This window comes from Bos indicus x Bos taurus, chromosome 19, assembly GCF_003369695.1.
Source record: "Bos indicus x Bos taurus breed Angus x Brahman F1 hybrid chromosome 19, Bos_hybrid_MaternalHap_v2.0, whole genome shotgun sequence".
Taxonomy (NCBI): Eukaryota; Metazoa; Chordata; class Mammalia; order Artiodactyla; family Bovidae; genus Bos; species Bos indicus x Bos taurus.
The window spans coordinates 59,644,372-59,663,707 of NC_040094.1; the positions used below are offsets into that span (position 1 = coordinate 59,644,372).

At 53.0% G+C, this 19,336-nt stretch overlaps 1 long non-coding RNA gene across 2 annotated transcripts in view; it reads left to right on the plus strand.

Moving 5' to 3' along the window:
• The window catches only part of LOC113878090, a 163,202-nt gene that overhangs the window by 122,412 nt on the left and 21,454 nt on the right, over positions 1-19,336 (plus strand). Inside the window, exons 2-3 of one of the 2 annotated variants that reach the window (XR_003506909.1) lie at positions 12,938-13,042; positions 13,902-14,000. This is a non-coding gene — a long non-coding RNA (uncharacterized LOC113878090). The remainder of the gene's footprint in view (positions 1-12,937; positions 13,043-13,901; positions 14,001-19,336) is intronic. The other variant, XR_003506908.1, reaches the window with a different exon arrangement.

Sequence of the window (19,336 nt, forward strand, 5' to 3'; positions counted from 1 at the left end):
AAGGGTGAAGGGTTTCATCAACCACCACAGCATGCGTTTGGATTGAGAGTCTGCATCTGGTCATGAATTCTCAGATGCCCACAAGTTGGGAATTTTGGAGACGTCTCCAGGCATCTTTGAATAACCAGAGCCTTCTGGTTGAAAGCCCCAGTTGATGTCAATGTCTGTGCGAGAGGCTCACAGCATTTTCTCCAGGAAGGGGAGTGAATCCTACAGGCTCTGAGGTCTAGCTGATGACACCTGCGCTGGGCCACCCACGTTCTAAGCCCGACTTTGCCTCCACCCAGGTCCTCCTTTTTATTCCAAGGCCGAGCCTCCATATTTCACCCTGGAGACTGGCTGAGGGTGGATAACCAGGGAAGAGAAAGCAGTGAGCAGACACCTAACTGTATGCAATTTGCAAAGATGCAACCATGGCAAACATATAAAAATATGTATAAACACAGATGGTGTGGAGGGTTTTGTTTGTTTTTTGGGTATTTTTTTGTCATCTGTTCCCATCTCTAGATGAACACAAATTCTTCTGCAAGTAAGCCTGTATTTCCTGCCCCATAAGGAGATTCAGGAATTCAAAATACAGTTGACAGACTAGCAAACTAACTTAAGAGGAGGTATGAGTTTGTGTATTAAAAAGCAGAGACGTCACTTTGCTGACAAAGGTCCATCTAGTCAAAGCTATGGTCTTTCCAGTAGTCATGTATGGATGTGAGAGCTGGATCATAGAGAAAGCTGAGCACTGAGGAACTGATGCTTTTGAACTGTGGTGTCAGAGAAGACTCTTGAGAGTCATGTACTGCAAGATCCAACCAGTCCATCCTAAAGGAGATCAACCCTGAATAGTCATTGGAAGGACTGATGCTAAAGCTGAAGCTCCAATACTTTGGACACCTGATGCAAAGAGTTGACTCATTGGAAAAGACCCTGATGCTGGGAAAGATTGAAGGCAGGAGGAAAAGGGGACGACAGAGGATGACATGGTTGGATGGCATCACCGACTTAATGGACATGAATTTGAGCAAACTCTGGGACAGAGTGAAGGACAAGGAAGCCTGGTGCGCTTCAGTCCATGGCGTGGCAAGGAGTCGAACACAAGTTCGTGACCGAACAGCAACAACAGCATCTGCAGCAACCTTACATCCAAGTGAGATCCTCTGTAAATCCCCTCTGTACATCCCCTTCATTAGAACTGACTCAAATGCTTTCCTTTTTATGGCTGAGTAACTGTGTACAAGTACTACAGTTTCTTTATCCATCTGCTGGTGGACATTTAGCCTGTTCCCATGCCCTGGGTATTGTAAATAGTGCCTCGATGGACATTGGGGTTCACGTGTCTTTTTTAATTCTGATTCCCTTGGGTATATGCCTAGTACTGAGGTTGCCAGATTCCTATTTTTTTCTCTCTTGACAGTCCCTTGACCTTATGGTGCAAAATTTTGCCCGTTACTCATTGGAAATAACATGGAACGTGATGGTGGCAGAATCGTTCAGCCACAGATCTTCCTACCTATGGGAGTATCTTCGTCCCCATCCTCAGAGGAGGAGGTTTGGGGAAGCGGGATTTCTTAAGGTGGAACCGGAAGGTTTTACGTTAATCCCACAATGTGAAAAGATGAGTGGGGTGGACCAGGCCTTCAAGGGGCATCCACCCTCCTAGGGACAAGCTAATAGTACAGACGTAACTGGGAATTTACAAGAGCGTGAGAGAGCTGTGGGGTCTCTGAACAGGCAGGCGGAAGGCCTGCAGTGTTTACCGAGTGTTTCTGGAAACCAGAGGTGCTGCAGTTTGTACTGACGCCTGTGCCGACGTAAATAGAAACTCCACCCACCTCTTCAGAAACGTCTAAGGCGATAGGCGCCCCTAATCTCTGCCCCGGTTCTGGGCTTGACCCTTCCGCTCCGTAAGTTGATAACTTTGCTCACTCGTGTTCCGGTGTAAGGCATGGCTTGACAGCCTGTGTGTGTGTGTGTGTGCTCGCGTGCACACGTGCAAGCCTTGTGTGCAATGTGCAGTTGGGCTGGGTCTAGTTTCTGCATCAGACTGCAAGCCCCCGGGCAGTCAGTGCGTGCATGTTTGTGTGATAAGTCGCTTCAGTCGTGTCCGACTCTTTGCGACCCTAGAGGCTGTGGCCCACCAGGCTCCTCTATCCGTGGGATTCTCCAGGCAAGAATACTGGAGTGGATTGCCATTGCCTTCTCCAGGGATCTTCCCGACCCAGGGATCGAACCTGCGTCTCTTACGCTGCTTCCTGCACGGGCAGGCGGGTTCTTTACCGCTGGTGCCACCTGGGAAGCCCCCCAGGTGTCAGACGTGTCTGCTCCGTGCTCCGTTACACACGTGGCCTTGGATGTGAATGTCTGCCCTCTCAGAGGACTGTTTAGCCCTGTGTCTGGGGCTTTCTGAGTCCTGCGGCAGGAGGCCTGGTCTTCTCTCGTTTTGTGCTCCATCCCCCGCAGCTTTCCTCCTGGATCATCACATCCGTCCACAGCCGGCGGGTGTGGGGCCCAGGTCCCAACAAGTCCCTGGTCTCCTCGGAAGCCTGGAGAGTGAGACGGAGGTTCATCATCGTCTTACCTCTGACCTCCAGGTTTAAGAAACTGTCTAAAATCACACCTCAAACCCAGCCCAGGAGCCGGTGGTGTCAGACCACGCACGGGGCCAGGCTGGGGCCCCACACCTCCAGGTCCCGAGAGGGGCCTGTCGCCCTGGGACCCGGAAAGCCAAGTTAATCAACCATCTGATCTGTCCGGCCCCGAGTCTGAGCTTGCAGCTTTGCCATCAGCCAAGCCTGGCAAAGGAGGTGTCATATTATGGGGCTTCAGGAATTCCGTTTGATATTTTAAAATATCTGCACATTCTTCTCCTGGTCTCGGTTAAATAACCTCTCTTCTGTTAGGATTTTGTGATAAACCCGAAGAAACCCACCCCTGTTGCCCACACATGCCTTCCACAAGGAAAATTATCATCTCTCCTGCTCACAACTTGCCTTTCTTCTGAAATGGCCCATCTCCAGCCCGCCCGCCCCAGCTCCCAGCTGGGTTCTCCTGTGTCCCGAGACATCCCGGAGAGACAGGAAGAGGATGCAGATTGTCCTGATTTTGCTGATGGAAATAATACAGTGGCAGAAACGCAGAGTCGGGGCTGGGCTGCCCCGGGCTCCCATGAGGGCCTCTGGCTTGCTCTTCTGGTTCTGGGCTCAGCCAAGCACCTCCCAGCGGCCTCATTCGAACGTTGCCTCTGCCACGCATTCTCGCCTTCTCTCCTAGGTGGTTAATCGATCACCTTTTGCCTGCCTGCTTTGCAGGTGGCTCTGAACTACGCTCTCTTCACTGATGCTCAGAAAAGTGTTAAAGACCTCTTGTGCCCCAGATGGTACAGCTAAAAAGTGGCAAAGTTGTAATTCACACCTGGAGAGGCCGAATGTCTTCGTTTCCACTAAGCCAGGTAAACTCTCTGGCAAGTGACACCGCAGCTGTTCTCTACTCACCTGCCAGGTGACCTGCTCGCCACCAGGGAGGTGGAGCCGTGCTCTCGCCTTGCACACGCTGGGCATATCATGTGTGTGCACAGACACCAGTATGTAACATTTGTTGTTGCTGTTCTTCGGTCACTAAATCATGTCTGCCTCTTTGTGACCCCATGCCTGCACCGGGCTTCCCTCATGGCTCAGATGGTAAAGAGTCTTCCTGCAGTGTGGGAGACCTGGGTTTGATCCCTGGGTCGGGAAGATCCCCTGGCGAAGGAAATGGCAACCCACTCCAGTATTGTTGTCTGGACAGAGGAGCCTGGCAGGCTACAGTCCATGGGGTCACAAAGAGTCGGACACGACCGAATTTTGAACTTTTTTTGGACTGTGGCGCTCCAGGTCTCCCTGTTTTTCAGTATCTCCCAGAGTTTGCTCAAACTCATGTCCATTGAGTTAGTGATGCTATCTAATCATCCCATCCTCTGTTGCTCCCTTCTCCTTTTGCCTTCAATCTTTCCTAGCCTCAGGGTCTTTTCTGAAGCCGACTTTTCCAGAGTCAGCTCTTTGCATCAGGTGGCAAAGTACTGGAACTTCAGCTTCAGCATCAGTCCTTCCAATGAATATTCAAGACTGATTTCCTTTAGGATTGGCTCATTTGATCTCCTTGTCGTCCAAGGGATTCTCATATGTTACATGTTACATATGTTATATGTAACATATAACATATAATCTATAATATACACATAGAATATGTAACATATCCATGTATATAATGAGGGATTCCTTCATAGCTCGCTTGGTAAAGAATCTGCCTGCAGTACAGGAGACCAGAGTTCGTTTGCTGGGTTGGGAAGATCCCCTGGAAAAGGAAACAGCAACCCTTTCCAGTATTCTTGCCTGGGAAATCCCATGGACAGAGGAGCCTGGTAGGCTACAGTCCATAGAATCGCAAAAGTCGGACACGACTTAGTAACTAAAACCACGTAATATGTATCACAAAATGCGAGCATCATCTGTTTCCAGTGTCTTATTTCTCCCTAGGCTTTCTGCTCTGGGAGCGGGGTCCTGTCTCTCCCGTTTGGCGTTGTTACCACCTAGTCTAAAAGCACAAGCATACAGTAGGTGCTTTGTCCACATCAGCCCGCCCTTGCGGTGTGCATAGTAGGTGCGTTGTCCACATCAGCCCGCCCTTGTGGTGTGCACAGTAGGTGCTTTGTCCACATCAGCCCACCCTTGGGTGTGCATAGTAGGTGCTCTGTCCATATCAGCCTGCCCTTGCAGTGTGCATAGTAGGTGTTTTGTCCACATCAGCCCGCCCTTGCGTGTGTGGTGACTTTAGATAAGGTGTGGCTGCTGTGTGCTGTGTGTTCTTGTTATAGGGTTGCAGGGAGGCTTTATGTGAGTTTCTTTTTTTGTGTGTTAAGAAAGCCTCTCCACAGCAAAAGAGACACAGATGTATAGAACAGTCTTCTGGACTCTGTGGGAGAGGGCGAGGGTGGGATGATTTGGGAGAATGGCATTGAAACATGTATGTTATCATATGTGAAATGAATCTCCAGTCCAGGTTCGATGCATGAGACAGGGTGCTCGGGGCTGGTGCACTGGGATGGCCCAGAGGGATGGGATGGGGAGGGAGGTGGGAAGAGGGTTCAGGATGGGGAACACATGTACACCCGTGATGGATTCATGTGAATGTATGGGACAAACCACCACAATATTGTAAAGTAATTAGCCTCCAATTAAAATAAATAAATTTATATTAAAAAGCCTCTCCTTCTCTGCAGGAGTGTGTGGTGGCTGCTATTGCTGTCCAGCGTCCACCAGGCTGGCTGGTCACGGCATGGTCCTGAGGAAGGGCTGGGGGGTGAGGGTGCATCCTGGCTGTCGTCTGCCTGCCCGGGACCCGGCAGGGCCCTGGGGAGGGCCCTGCAGTGCTCAGTCCAGCCGTCGAGGGAGAGAGAACGCACTCCCTGATGGGGACAGGCTGCTGTGTGTCACGTGGGGGGACAAGCGCCTTCGGTTCCCAGAATGAGCCGTGTCCCTGGGGCCTGGCTGGGCCTTGGAAGGACCTCGGGCCCCCCCGAGAAGCAGGCGCTGGGTGACCCGGCCTCCCTGCTCCGGCCAGCCAGGACAGGTCCAGCTCTGCTTGTGCTTAACAAGGGGGCCCTGGATCCAAGTTTGTTCACAAGGAGCATTTAAACTATCACATGTAGTAACGTTTACTATGCTCCGGACGCTGTCAGAGGTGCTTAACCAACGTTAATTCATTTACCCTCCAACAGCCTTGGAGGGCGGTGCTGTTAATATTATTGTACTGACTGCTGACAAGTGAGGAAACTGAGATCCAAAGTCCAATTGTATGTGACAGAGGTGAGATTCAAACTCGCATGGTCCCAGCTGATTCTGGGAGCTGCTGCTTTAAGAAAGAATTTGGAGAGCCATGAAGGGTCTTCCCCGCGGCCCCCTGACTCTCAAGTTTACTGAAAAAGCAACAGAGGAAGCTGATGGCTGGGCGTTGGGGAGGGGACACAGAGAGAAAGCGAATCAGGTCCTTTGGCCACTTCCATCCTGACCAGCCCAGACACCAACTCTGGGAGGTGGGGGCTTCTTTGTCCCCCAGTCGCAAGGCATAGCTCTTAAGTTGGGATTTGCCCATCAGTAAATCAAGGTACCTGAAAAGTGAACCGGGGAACTGACTCTTTCCCCGTTTTTTTTTTTTTTTTTTAATTAAAGCAAACAGCACCGTGAAATGTCAACCTGTCGGTCGTTTGGAAAGTTTGCGGCATGGAAAGGCAATTGCCCAAATGACTTTTTAAAAGTATGAGAATGTGCCTGGCTGAACGTTTTTTAATTAATGCCTCAAGTTAATGTTAATAACTATTCATAGCTCGGCGAGCTGGGTTTGGGGTGGTTGAAGGAAAATTTGGTATCTCTGGCAGAGGTGCAATGTTGACCTGGCTGGCAAGGGGGCTGTCAGCCGCTTTCGCAAACCTCAGGGACCTCGGGGCCTGTGTGGGCCCGTTTGCAGTCAGGGTGTGGGCTTACGGGGCGTCGCTGGACGTTTCTTGTGAGTCTACATGTTGCTGCCGCCGCCCAGGTGGTCTCTGGGACTCAGGTCTCCCCAGATATGCCCACCCCCAATCTGGTGAGCAATCCTCTCAAGGGGATTCTTTAAAAAAAAAAATGTTGCTTGGGGTCACACCATTTAAACTTACCTCCCTGCTTTTCTGTGATCTCATTTTTCCTTAAAATGTCTTTGGAAAAATGTTTTTGAGTTGAGCATTTTGTTTTCCATTCAGACATGGGGAAACTGACACACGGGGGCCAAGGCTGGCGGGAGGGTGGGGGGCCTCGCACGCCTCTGCGGGTCAGTCCTCAGCAGGCTGGGTGCGCGCGGGGCCGCGGCAGCTTCTTACTTCCTGCCCGAGGACGCTGCAGCTCCGTGTCACTGGTGGGAACACGCCATGTTCGGAAGGTGTCCCTCCAGGCAAAGATGCGATTTTTAAAAGAGAAAGCTGGAAACGCTTCCGGTTATTTTTTAAATAAGTTTTAAATTGGAAGAGAGTTGCTTGACAGTGTTGTGCTGGTTTCTGCTGTATGACCATGTGAGCCAGCCGTAAGCACACGTATGTCCCTGCCCCCTGAGCCCCCCTCCCACCCCGCCCCCACACCACCCCCCAGGGTCGTCGCAGCGCCGGGCTGAACGCCCTGTGCTGTGAGCAGCTTCCCACTAGCTCTCTGCTTCGCGTACAGTAACGCGTGCGTCCCAGTGCTCCTCTCTTTAATCGTACATTTTCCTTCCACCACTGTGTCGACAAGTCCATTCTCTGTGTCTGCATCTGTAATCCTGCCCTGCAAATAGATTCATCAGTCCCATTTTCCTAGGCTCTGTATATATGCGTTAATATATGATATTTGTTTTTCTTTGTCTGCCTTAGTTCACTCTGTGTAACAGGCTCTGTGTTCACCCACCTCGCTTCAACTGACTCAAACTTTCTCCTCTTAATGGTCGAGTGGTATTCCCTTGTGTGTATGTGCTACGACTTCTTTATTCATTCGTTTGTTGATGAACATCGAGGTTGCTTCCGTGTCCTGGCTGTTGTAGATGCGCTGCAGTGAACACTGGGGCACATGGGTCTTTTTGAATTACGGTTTTCTCAGGGTGTATGTGGGCTTCTCAGGCGGCACTAGTGGTAAAGAGCCCGCCTGCCAATGTGGGAGACGTAAGAGACGTGGGTTCGATCCCTGGGTCGGGAAGATCCCCTGGAGAAGGGCATGGCAATCCACTCCTGTATTCTTGCTTGGAGAATTCCATGGACAGAGGAACCTGGTGGGCTAGAGTCCATGGGGTCGCAGAGAGTCGGACAGGACTGAGGGGCTGATACACACACACTCAGGGGCACAGGCAGAAGTCCTGTGGCTCCAGTGTGAGCCGTCGCTGACACCTGGAGGGTCAGGTGAGACTTGGACTGGGCTTCGACAGAAGGTTCGGGGACAGGCAGCACAGAGGAGGTGTTGTAGGCGGGGCAGCGAAGATTAGCTAAGCTGCCTGCAGAGCAGTCCTGTAGCAAGGCTGGAGAGAGAAGAGGACCCGCATGCAGATGGCCTCCGATTCTAGGTCTCCGCGATAGAAAGAAGACGTTAGAAACCACTGCCAGCAGCTGGGTGGAGTCTGACTGAGCTACCTGGCATTTTAGGATGATAAACCGGAGAGTTTTTAGAGTGGACTGGAAAAGGAAAGTCTGAAGTCAAGGCGCTCAGGTAGGGGTTATCGCAACTGTGGAAGGCAGAGTAACAGGTTGCTTTCTGCTTCACGCTGGAGGAGCTTGGTACGAATGTTGACTCAGCTACTCATAGCCACCTGACCTTGGGCAAGTGTTAAGTCTTTCTGTACGTCAATTACCTTATCTTTCGTAGGGGGATACTAATATTCATTCATTTATTCAACCAAAAGATACGATAGCCGTATCGTACGTATCATACAGTGTGTGCCGTTCATACAATGGAGAACAAAACAGACAGGCTCTCCACACTCCAGGACCTAGCAGCAGGGGCACAAGTGAAGTGAGATAAACAAACACAGTCATTTCCGATGAGGTTAAGTGTGCCGTGAAGGACGCAGCTGAGAGGTACTACTTGGGTGGCCGTGTCATAAGGCCATCGTGGAGAATGTGCTCTTGGAGAATGTGCTGTCTGAGCGGCACAGACATAGGAAGTTAAGGGAAGTGGTTCCACTAAGGAAACAGCAGGTGCAGAGACTCCGAGGCACCAAAGAGCTTGGAGCTTCCCAGCCCAGAAATAGAACCAGGGATAGTGAACGAGGTGAAGGGTAGTGAACAAGGTGAGAAGATATACCAGAGGAGGGAATACCACCTGTGAAGGGCAGGGACACAATCGACCATAAATGACATTATTATTATGGAACATTTTGGACCTGAAGTTATCATGGCCATGGGGAGATAACAAGAGACAGACTGTGAACAACCTTAGCAGAAGAGCCGACTGGAGGTGGAGTGAGTAACTCAGCGTTGGGGCAGGTAGCTCAGACAGTAAAGCATCTGCCTGCAATGCAGGAAACCTGGGTTCAATCCCTGAGTCGGGAAGATCCCCTGGAGAAGGAAATGGCAATCCACTCCAGAACTCTTGCCTGGAAAATTCCATGGATGGAGGAGCTTGGTAGGCTATACTCCATGGGATCGCAAAGAGTCAGACACGACTGAGCAACTTCACTGGTTCAGGGCAGGGCTGCACATCTGGGTGATGGGGAGAGTTAAGCTGAATTCACTGAAGTGAGGAGCTCCCCAGGGGAGCCTGGCTGAGAGGATGGAAGAGGTCCCATTTCGTCCTCGAGAATTTGAGATGATTTGCCAATCGGTGAACAGCCTGCCCTGTAGGCAGCTGGCACACCGGGCTTAGGAGAAAAGGTTAGGTGCAGGGTTTCAGGGAATCTTTAAGGAGGAAGGGAAAGGGTGGCAATTCAACTGGCTGGACCTGAGTGCCGACCGGGGTCCACGAGGATCCCAGGCCTCAGGCCCACATCCGCTCCCTTTTGTCCAGACGCGCGGAGGGAAGCAGGACTCTTGCTTCCGGATCGGCCCCTGCAAGCTTCATCGTGGAGCCGGGGCTCTGTTTGCAGCCTGGGGTTGGGTAGCAGGCTCCAGGCAGTGGTAGGTCCTGAACTGAAACGCTGATGCCGTCAGAGAGCCCTCTGTCTGTGACAACGCAGGTATTCGGAAAATGCCACAAAGCAGGTCTGCTGAGCCCTGGGGCTGCAGCCTGTCAGCGGGCGAGGACTCCTGGTCAGGTACACGGGCCAGGCCAGCGCTGACCGTACCCTTCAGGGAAATCTCAGACTGCTTCTAAGATCACCCCGAGGCCCTGGCTGTCCAGGCCTGTCTGACTTCTGGGCTCACCCTGGCCGTGCGGGTCCCAAGGGTGCCCTTGCCGAATTGCACCTTGAGCCCCAAACTTTGGATCAAGCTGGCAGCCGCTGACCCCCAGTTTCCAATCCGTTTTTTATTTCACAGGCCATTCTGCAAACTCTGTCTTGACTTTTTTTTTGTTTTTAATGGCAGGGATAGTTTTATTTCTGATTCAAGACGATGAATATCCCTTGCACGTTTATTAGTTTTTAAACACCATGGCATTTTGTTTCTCTACCAAACAGAGCCTGTTCATTTTAGACCTGCAAACATGAGGACACAAATCACCCATCAACTTACTTACCTCGAGATGACAGCTGGTAACCTTTGCTTTCTTTTTCCAGATTTTTCTTTTCTTAACTTATGCAATTCTGTAATTTTTTTTTTTTTTTTACAATAGTAGTAACAGCTACTGCTTACTACAGGCCAGGAAATAGGCTAGGCAATTGAACACATGGTTTAATTTAGTACCAATGAGCAGCCTGTGAAATGGAGACCAGCACAGTCCTATTTTACACTCTCAAATAGAAATACCATAACGATGGTGTCTAAGAGGCTTACTAGGGGTGGCAGGCAGAGAAAGGACTTTCCACCACCCCCCTCCCCCTGCCCCACCGCCCTGCAGCAAGAAAATTAAAAGAAATAAATGAAAGTGAAAGTGTTAGTTACTCACTTGTGTCTGACTCTTTTGCGGCCCCATGGACTGTAGCCTGCCAGGCTTCTCTGTCCATGGGATTTCCCAGGCAGGAATACTGGAGTGGGCTGCCAATTCCTCCTCCAGAGGGTCTTGCCCACCTAAGAATCAAACCCGGGTCTCCTGCATTGCAGGTGGATTCTTTACCATCTGAGCCACCAGGGAAGACTAGCAAGAAAATTAAAAGAAATAAGTAAGGAAACTTTAATCCTAACCTGGAGACAAATCCCAGTAAAGATCTAGGTTGATTTTTCCTCTGTATCTAACCCTCAAATTCATGGTATGATATACCAGATCAGATGGTATAACTGTCTTCTCTGGGCCCAGGTGGGGTGGATGCTTGGTGCTTACACCCTAGGGGGCTGAGGGTGAGTGCTTGAACCTCAGAGGTGCCGCTCTGCCCTGCCAAGCGGCGTTGCTTCCACACGAGGAGGGGCGGAGGTGGCTACTGGGGCATCTCTCTGCTGAGAATCAAGCCCAGTGCACCTGGCGTGGGACCAACCGAGTCGGGGGGCAAGTCCATGAGCAGCAGTTGGGGGAGAGTCCTCGGGCTGGGGTGGGGGTCCAGGGGGATTCAACAGAGGGTCTCAGGGAAACCTGGCAAGTTGACCGCCTGAAGCCAAACACAGCTGGACTTCTTAGTGTAGCAAAAAGTTCCATCTCCTTTGTTGTTGTTTTTGCTCTAAGTCTATTTGAGAGTAGGGTTCTGATGCTCGCAACAGAGTCAAAACTAGCAAACTGACCCCTCAGTCGGAGAACTGGTTTAAATCTGGAGGAAAAAAAGACTGGCAGGTTGGGCAGTTGGAAGGAAATAGGTAAATTCAGGGCTGAATTAAGATTCTTGTGACCTGAGGTACTTTTATCTATGGGGGCTCCTTCCTACTTGTAAAAGTCAATCAAATAATAATGATATTTTATGCCTTCATAAAAGGGTGACTATAACCCAGGCTGGATTCATTGCTTTATAGGCATTAATATTATTGTTAAAACTCCTTCTGATTTTAAAAAGAAATTGTAACCCCCCCCAAAAAAGTGTCATGAGACCTGGACTTGTGCCCAGTGGGTGTGTTGGCCTTAGGCAGATTCCTGGGAACTTCAAAATCCCTTTTTTAAAAATCCCAGTGCCAGGACCTTAATCTGGGCCCATCAGAACCACTGGGGATGGGAGCCAGGTTGCAGTGTGATTTTCCAGCTGCCTGGGGTCGGGGAATGGTGATTTCAGTGAGCAGCCGTGTCTGGGGACCCTCAGTTCCCTCCTCACTTCACTGTAGGATTTCAAGAAGACCCCCTCCCCTAGGTTCCCCTTGCCCTCTTCCCCACTGTCTGCTCCTGGCTGGACTGAGATGTCGCAGGGGCAGGGTAAATTTGGATCCATTTGTGTGACATTTCTCATCTCCCCTGGAAGGCCAGCTGGATTCATTTCCACTCGCCCAGGTTTGGGCTTGATGGGTTTATCAAATGCTTTCCACCTAATCAGCTGAAAGCATCAGGGTGGCTTTGCATAAAGTAATAGCAGGAACAGGAGTCCATTCTGGACACTGGGCTTGGAGTTGGAGGATCTTGCTCTTGCGTGCTTGTGCTAGTTGCTCAGTCGTGTCTGACTCTTTGGGACCCCATGAACGGTAGCCCACCAGGCTCCTCTGTCCATGGGCTTCTCCAGGCAAGAGTACTGGAGTGGGTTGCCATTTCCTCCTCCAGGGGATCTTCCTGACCCAGGGTTCAAACCCTCATCTCCTGTAGCTCCTGCATTGGAGGGGAATTCATTACCAGTGAGCCACCTTGGAAGCCCCATCTTGCTGTTTTGCTTGCTTCTTTTCAATGAGTTTTCTGGCATTTGTGAGTTGCAACCCCACTCACCATAGCCCACCAGGCTCCTCTGTCCACGAGGTTTTCAGGCAGGAATACTGGAGTGGGTTACCATTTGCGGGGTTACCATTTCCTTCTGCAAGGGATCTTCCGAACCCAAGGATCGAACTCACCTCTCTCGCGTCTCCTGCGTTGGCAGGGAGGTTCTCTGCCACTTGCACCGCCTGGGAAGTTGGTCCTGAGATGAGTTCCTGGGTGTGGAGAGGAAGCCCACCCAACAAACATGTGTCCCTAGCATTGGGGAGGGGTGCTGGAATACTTAGGGACCCTGATCCGGTAGCTGCAGAGAACTGGCTTGGCCCTTGGGCTCGGAAACTCTAGAAACAAGTGAATGATCCAAGCCCCACTCTGATGTGTGCGCATCCGGCGAGGAACGAAACGCCACCCAAACAACGCTTTCTCTTGTGAGCAAAGGTTACAGGTTTTCTGTTTCAAATCTGATGGTATTGTTTCCCCCCCGTTTCTTTTTTCTCTCTGTTTTCATTTGCCAGCCTAAGGATCTCCAGTGATTTCTTTGAGCCTAATGATGGGGAAGCTGAGAATGGAGCTATTATTTTTAAACACCTTTTGAAATACTACTCTTCCTGGTTTCTGAAGTAAGTTGAACAGGGGTCGAATTTAAAGATTAAATATCTATTTTTTTTTGCAGCAACAGCAACTACACTGAAAACTGTGCCCATTTGCTCAGGAATTCTGTGGATGGTGCAGAATAGCCTTGGTTTCTAGAAACCCACAAAGGAGTAAAATTAGTAAAAGCATAGCTAATATTGACTGAGTGCACGTTAGGGGCCGGGCACAGGGCTAGGTGTTCCTTGCGTGTTATCTCATTCAATCAATCCAGACATGCCCTAAGATGGGAACATGTGAAAATTCAGAAATAGCATCATAGGAATCTCTGAGCAAAAGGCTCCCCAACTCAGGACTGTGGCCATAGATTATCTTTGTAGAAAAGGTCAACTGTGGATTTAAAACCCGGTGCTTCGTGACAGCCTGGAGGGGTGGGATGGGGGTGGTTTGAGGTATGAGGGAGGTTCAAGAGGGAGGGGACATATGTGTACCTGTGGATGGGTCGTGTTGATGTATGGCAGAACCCAACACAATAGTGTAAAGCAATGATCCTCTGATTAAGCATAAATAAATTTAAATGAAAAAATAAATTTCGTCGTAATTTGAAAACAGTTACTATTGTGTCACACCCATCGTGTCTCAGTTTATTCTCGGTCTGGTTTATCATGCTGATAACCTATATTTCTTTTGAAGGCTTTCTTCAGTTTGCCTTATATATGATGGATTGGAAATGGATTTCTCCCTTCGTTCTGATTCCACACAATTTTATTCTTTATTGAGTCCCTAGAAATCCCTGTGTCCCTGGGAGACTGCCTGGCATGCGTCTGAAGCTTGAAGTTGAGTGTCATGGTCCTGTTCCCTGGTGTAAATCTCCCCTTCTTTTTCCAGGTGAAATCAGAGGGCTGTGGCTGACCTGAATAGATGCATAGATGCTTTGAACCAAGAAAGCAGGACAAGTTGAAAGGCGAGCTGCACCCCGAAATCAAGGTATGGCCGCAGCCCCGAAGCCCCCCTGGCTTTGGATTTCTTCTCCTTCCATGTCATATCTGGTTGCCTGGGTATCCCTACACGCCTGGGTACCAGCCCCGAGTGGTGATTGGCAGGCAGGAGCCATCAGAGAAGGTCCCGAGACTCAGGCTGATAAATTCTAACAGTCGTCATGATGAATTCAGGCCAGGCTCCACTGTCACGGCTTTTGCTGAGATGAACTCCCTCTCACCTCTTATAAGCCAAGCCGATCAGTCATGCTGTACCTCGCCTGCAGGGGAGGAAACTGAGACCCCGTCTTTGTGCCCAGGCTGCCCAGTTACTTAGCAGGGGAGCCAGGATTCGAAGCCAGAGCCAGCCCCCGTGCGCGGAGGTCTCTCCCTATTCCGAGTGACGGTGAATTGTCCCAGCCACCCGCTTCCCGGGTAGCCCTAGTGGTGAAGAACCCGACTACCAGTGCAGGAGATGTAAGAGACGTGCGTTCGATCCCTGGGTTGGGGAGATCCCCTGGAGGAGGGCCTGGCACCCCGCTCCAGGATTCTTGCCTGGAGAGTCCCATGGACAGAGGAGCCTGGCGGGCTACAGTCCATGGGGTTGAAAAGAGTTGGACGCAAATGAAGTGACTCAGCACGCACACGCACTCCAATTCTGAACCGTTGCCACCCCCCTCTGAGCTCCCCCACCCTCTCCCCAGATGCCCGTCTGTGTGCCTCGCCGTCTCCCATGCCCCGCCCAGAGGACCCCGTGCCCGCGGAGGTCCCCACAGCTGGTGCATCGCCTTGCTTCCAGGACTTTACCGGGCCGCCCCGCCTCCCCCGCTGGGGCCTGGGGGGCTTGTTTGCGTGGACTCGGGTGTCTCATGTATCCCACCCCCTTTGTCGCTGCTCGTGGTAGGATCTGCTCAGACGGGGTGCTCAGACCATGGTGTGGACTACCCAGCGGGAGGGCGGGCCTGGGAGGGAGAGTCCGTGGCTTAAACTGTGCTTTAGCTGCTGTCTGGGCTCAGGTGACTGGCAGCCTGTGTGTGGGTGGTGGGGGCGGGCAGCGTTAATGAGTGACTCCAGGGGATTTCCAGGTGAACTGTGGGCACAGCCTTTGAGAACAGAGCTCTCCGCCTGAGCCAGCCCTCTCCCTTCCCTTCTCTGGGTGACTTGCCCCCCCACAGGCCTGAATGCCAGTTCATTCTATGAGAGGCACAGCCCTATTCTGATGGCAGTGATGCCCTCATTCATTCATTCATTCGTTCATTCACTCATTCATTCATCAAACAGATCCTTGTTGGGTGTCTGCTGTGTGGTAGGGCTGTTCCAGGCAGAGAACGCCACCCCGCTCTCACAAAGCTTGCCTTCCAGTGCAGGGCAGGGGAGGGGCTATAAGAAGCAGCAGGTGTAAAAGTAGATTATCTAGTACAGAAGAAGGTGATGGCATTGCGGGAAGAAACAGAAACAGGGACCATTCAAGTGTGCTGCTGGGCGGGGAGGGGAGGGCAGGGCGAGGCCTTGAATAGGGCGGACGCCTCACTGAGAAGCTGATGTCTGAGCACACACTCGGGGGAACTGAGGCGGGAAGAGCTGTCTGCGAGCAGCAGCTCCATCAAGGCCAAAGCAGGGTTCGGCCTGGGGTCTGCGGACAGGAGTGCCGTTGCAGGCGGGGCTGAGGGCCTGGGGCTGGGGCCCGGGCCGGGGGGAGCCTGGGGGCGGGGGGGCGATCCCCCCGAGGGCGCTGGGAGCCACGGCAGAAGCAGAAGCCGAAGCCTGCCCCCAGGGGCTCAGTCTCAACAGCTGTGCCCGCCTCACTCAGCAGAGGCCCTCACGTTGGGGTTGGGACTTCGCGCGGGGGTCAAACCCCCCATCATCCCTGTGGGGGGGCCCCCGTGGGTCACTCGGGCAGGCCGCAGACTGGGCAGCAGAGACTAGTAGTGACGGAGGAGAAATAAAGGAAACGGAAGAAATCACAGGACTGGGATTGACCTCCGTCAGTACACACAGTACTGATACTCTGGATAAGAGAAGTAACTAAGCAGAGCCTCCCGTGGAGCGCGGGGACCTGTGGTCCATGCTCTCTGGGGACCTGAATGGGAAGGAAACCCAAAAACGCGGGTGTAGGACGTCTCTGGGGGCACAGTGGGTGTGCATCCACCTGCCAGTGAGGGCACACTGGCTTCCACCACTGTCCGGGGACATTCCCCGTGGCGCAGAGCAGCTGAGCCCGTGGGCCTCGGCTACTGAGCCCGCCCGGCGCAGCTGCTGTGCTGGGTCTTCTGGCTGTGCTGGGTCTTCCCTGCTGTGCGGGCTCTGCTCTAGCTGCCACGCTGGGCCTTCTCATCCTGGTGGCTTCTCTTGCTGCAGAGCTCGGGTCTAGGGCTCCCGGACTTCAGTCCTGGAGGCCCGTGGGCTTAGTCGCTCTGCGGCATGTGGACTCTTCCCAGACCAGGGATCAAACCTCTGTCCCTCTTCCTGCACAGGCAGATTCTTAACCACTGGACCACCAGGGAAGTCCCTAGAGACACTTTCTCACCCATCACCCTGGACTCCTTTACTTCCAGACCCAGTGGCCCGGGGAGATGAAGGCAGATGGCCCAGTGGCCGGGTCCGTGGAGCACTAGTCACAAACAGTAATATTAGAATATCACCCACTCTCATGGATCTAGCAGACTTCCTCTCAGTGAGCAGTCTGCTCACCACCTCTGAGCCTTGGAGGCTCCTGCCTGAGATCATCAGGAGAAAGGCCTGTTTTTACAGATGAAAAAATCTGACGCCGCGGGGGGAGGACAGGCTGTTTGCCTGGGTCCATCCATCATGTGTGTGTGTGTGTGTGTGTGTGTGTGTGTGGCGGGTAGCGGAGAGGTGTGGATGCTAAAATGATAATTCCTGCTGTAACGGTAATTGAGAGGGAAGCCAGGCGCTCACAGAGAACCAAGCAAGTCCCAGTTCTGAGCGGCCCTGGGGATGACCTCACCCAGGGGGACAGGAGCCATCCAGAGGATGCAGCGACGGAACTTCCCCCGGGGGCCCCAGTCTGAGTCACTGTGGCTCTGGCCCCTGCCTTGGGCCACATCCCCCAGGCCTCCCACTTCACCCCAGGACATCGCGGTCACCGGCCAGGCCTCATGACTCATGCTGTCCCCCGAGCCAGCCGCCAGGGGTGGAGTCTGTCCCCTCCCCTCTGGCCTCGGTCCGCTCGGGGCCAGGGACACAGCTGCGATGTGCGGGACGTGTGTGTGGCGGGGAAAGCACCTCGTCCCCTTCAGGGGTCAAGCCAAAGCCGTGGCGGCAACCAGCGGATCTCAAGATGCAGTTTGGAAAGTCCGGAGTGCTCCGTGGAGCGCAGACAGCGTGCAGCCGGAGCTCTCGGAGCCCTCGGGGCGTGATTCAGCTAACCATACCTGAGAGGTGAGGGGTAAACAAAACTCCCCAACAGGGAGCCCCACTTCGGGGGCCCCCATCTAGACGAACGAGTTTACCCAGAAGGCCAGCGGTGCGGGGTGTCGGGTTCCCCCCACACCCAGGGCTCCTTGCTCCTCCTCCGTGCTTCTCATCTTCTAAGGATAGCAACAGTGTCATCTTTGCTCAATCTGTCAGTCTCACACCTGCGGACAGCCCCTGGCCGGGAGAGCCAGTCGCTGCCCAATTTGATGTCATCTCTGTTTACCGTCTGTTTTAGAAACCAGGTAGTGGGAGGGACTTTTTGAGAATGAAAGAAAAAAAAAAAATGTAAATCCCCAAACTATTTCAGTGAGGTTTTTTTCTTTTCTTTTTTAAAAACTGTTGTCTTTTATTTTCATATTTTTCCTTTTCCCTCTTTAACTTTGTCTTTTTAATTACAAAAAAAAAAATTTTGTAGGAGAGACCATACATGAGTGGGGACAAAAAGATGACCCAGAGATGTATGAGTTTCTTTTCCCTGGGTGAGTGTTATCGGATGTCTTTCCGGGTGATTCTTCCTAAAAGGTTTACTCCAGAGCCAGCACAGGAGCCTCCAGAATCGTGGCCTCGGTGGCCAGGGCCGCCTCCCCCTTGACGTAGCAAGTAGGAAGCATGTCAACATCCCCGGGACTCGGTTTCACACCTTCAGTCCCTGTTACTCCCCAGAGGGAAGCTGACGTCGCCTCACGGTTTTGCCCTTTGGTTCATCAGTTCTGGAATTTTCCACTTCTAGTCTATCTCCAAAGAGGGTTGGGAAGGTCGCAGAGGGCTGTTAAAGGTCAAAGGTGGCGCCAGCTCACCCATCCTCGGGCCCGGATGCACACCTGTCGGGCTCTCCCTCTGGACTCCTGGTGGGTCGCGGTCTGGACTCACTGAGCTGTCCTGGGCGTGGGGCGGGGACCGGGAGGGCTGGAGGCTAGGTACCAGGGACGCTGTCTGCCCTAAACCGTGAGGGCTGGCTGCAGGGGGCCCCGCAGTCCTGGGAAACAGGTGGTACAGAGAGACGGGCGTGCGTGTTCCTCGGCCGAGGTGGCGGAGCTGGTGCGAAGCTCCGCTGACTCACTCTGCCGGAGACGACAGGGGGAAGTGAATCAGCTTGTGCTCTGAGCGAGCACTCCTAAGGCCAGGCCGCCAGCACCTGTCTGGGGCGCGGTTAGCTATTCACGCTGCCAGTCAGGGTGCCATGGGAACCTGCTGCGGGCCGTCTGACTGCTCATGGCTCCCACACTGTCTGCTCCCTGCTTCAGGCTCCTTGCCCGCCTCACCCCGTGTGCAGAAGAGGCCGTGGACCTCTTAGTCCTAGAGCTTCTCCTGAGGGGCCCCTCGGGGTACAGATTCCACGGAGGATGAGGCAGGGTAAGGGGAAACCACGGCCGGGAAATTGGCCCGAATCCGGGCATCCTGCGGGGCCCTCCCCGCCCCGCCTGCGGCTGCCACCTCAGGGGATCTGGTTGCCAGCTCAGTCAGGCCTGCTGGGCATGGCTGTGGGTGCTGCGGGCCGATGTCATCCAGGGGCCCCATGGAGGAGGAGCTCTGCCACCTCCCGGGCGCCCCCTGATCTAGGGCCCGGCTGCCCTGTGACCAGAAGAGGGGGACTCTTCTTGCTGCGCTCTGCTCTGCAGCAGCCCACCCTGGCGGAGGCTGCTGGGCACAGCTTAGGGAAACAGAGGGTGCTTCCGGGGCCTGTGGGAGTGTCCTGGCTTGTGAGCCGAGCGAGGCAGTGAGGCGTTCAGATCAGCTCTGCTCTCGCCTCTCTCTCCTCCGTGCCCAGCAAAGTACACGGTGCACAGCTTCACCTCCCCGGTCCCGAGAGTGTGCGTCATGCTCCTAGGGGCAGCACTGCCTTGCCACAAGCCATGCCTGCCTCCCCCCACCGCCTCCAAAGGCAGTGCCCTTCTCCTCCCGCCCTCA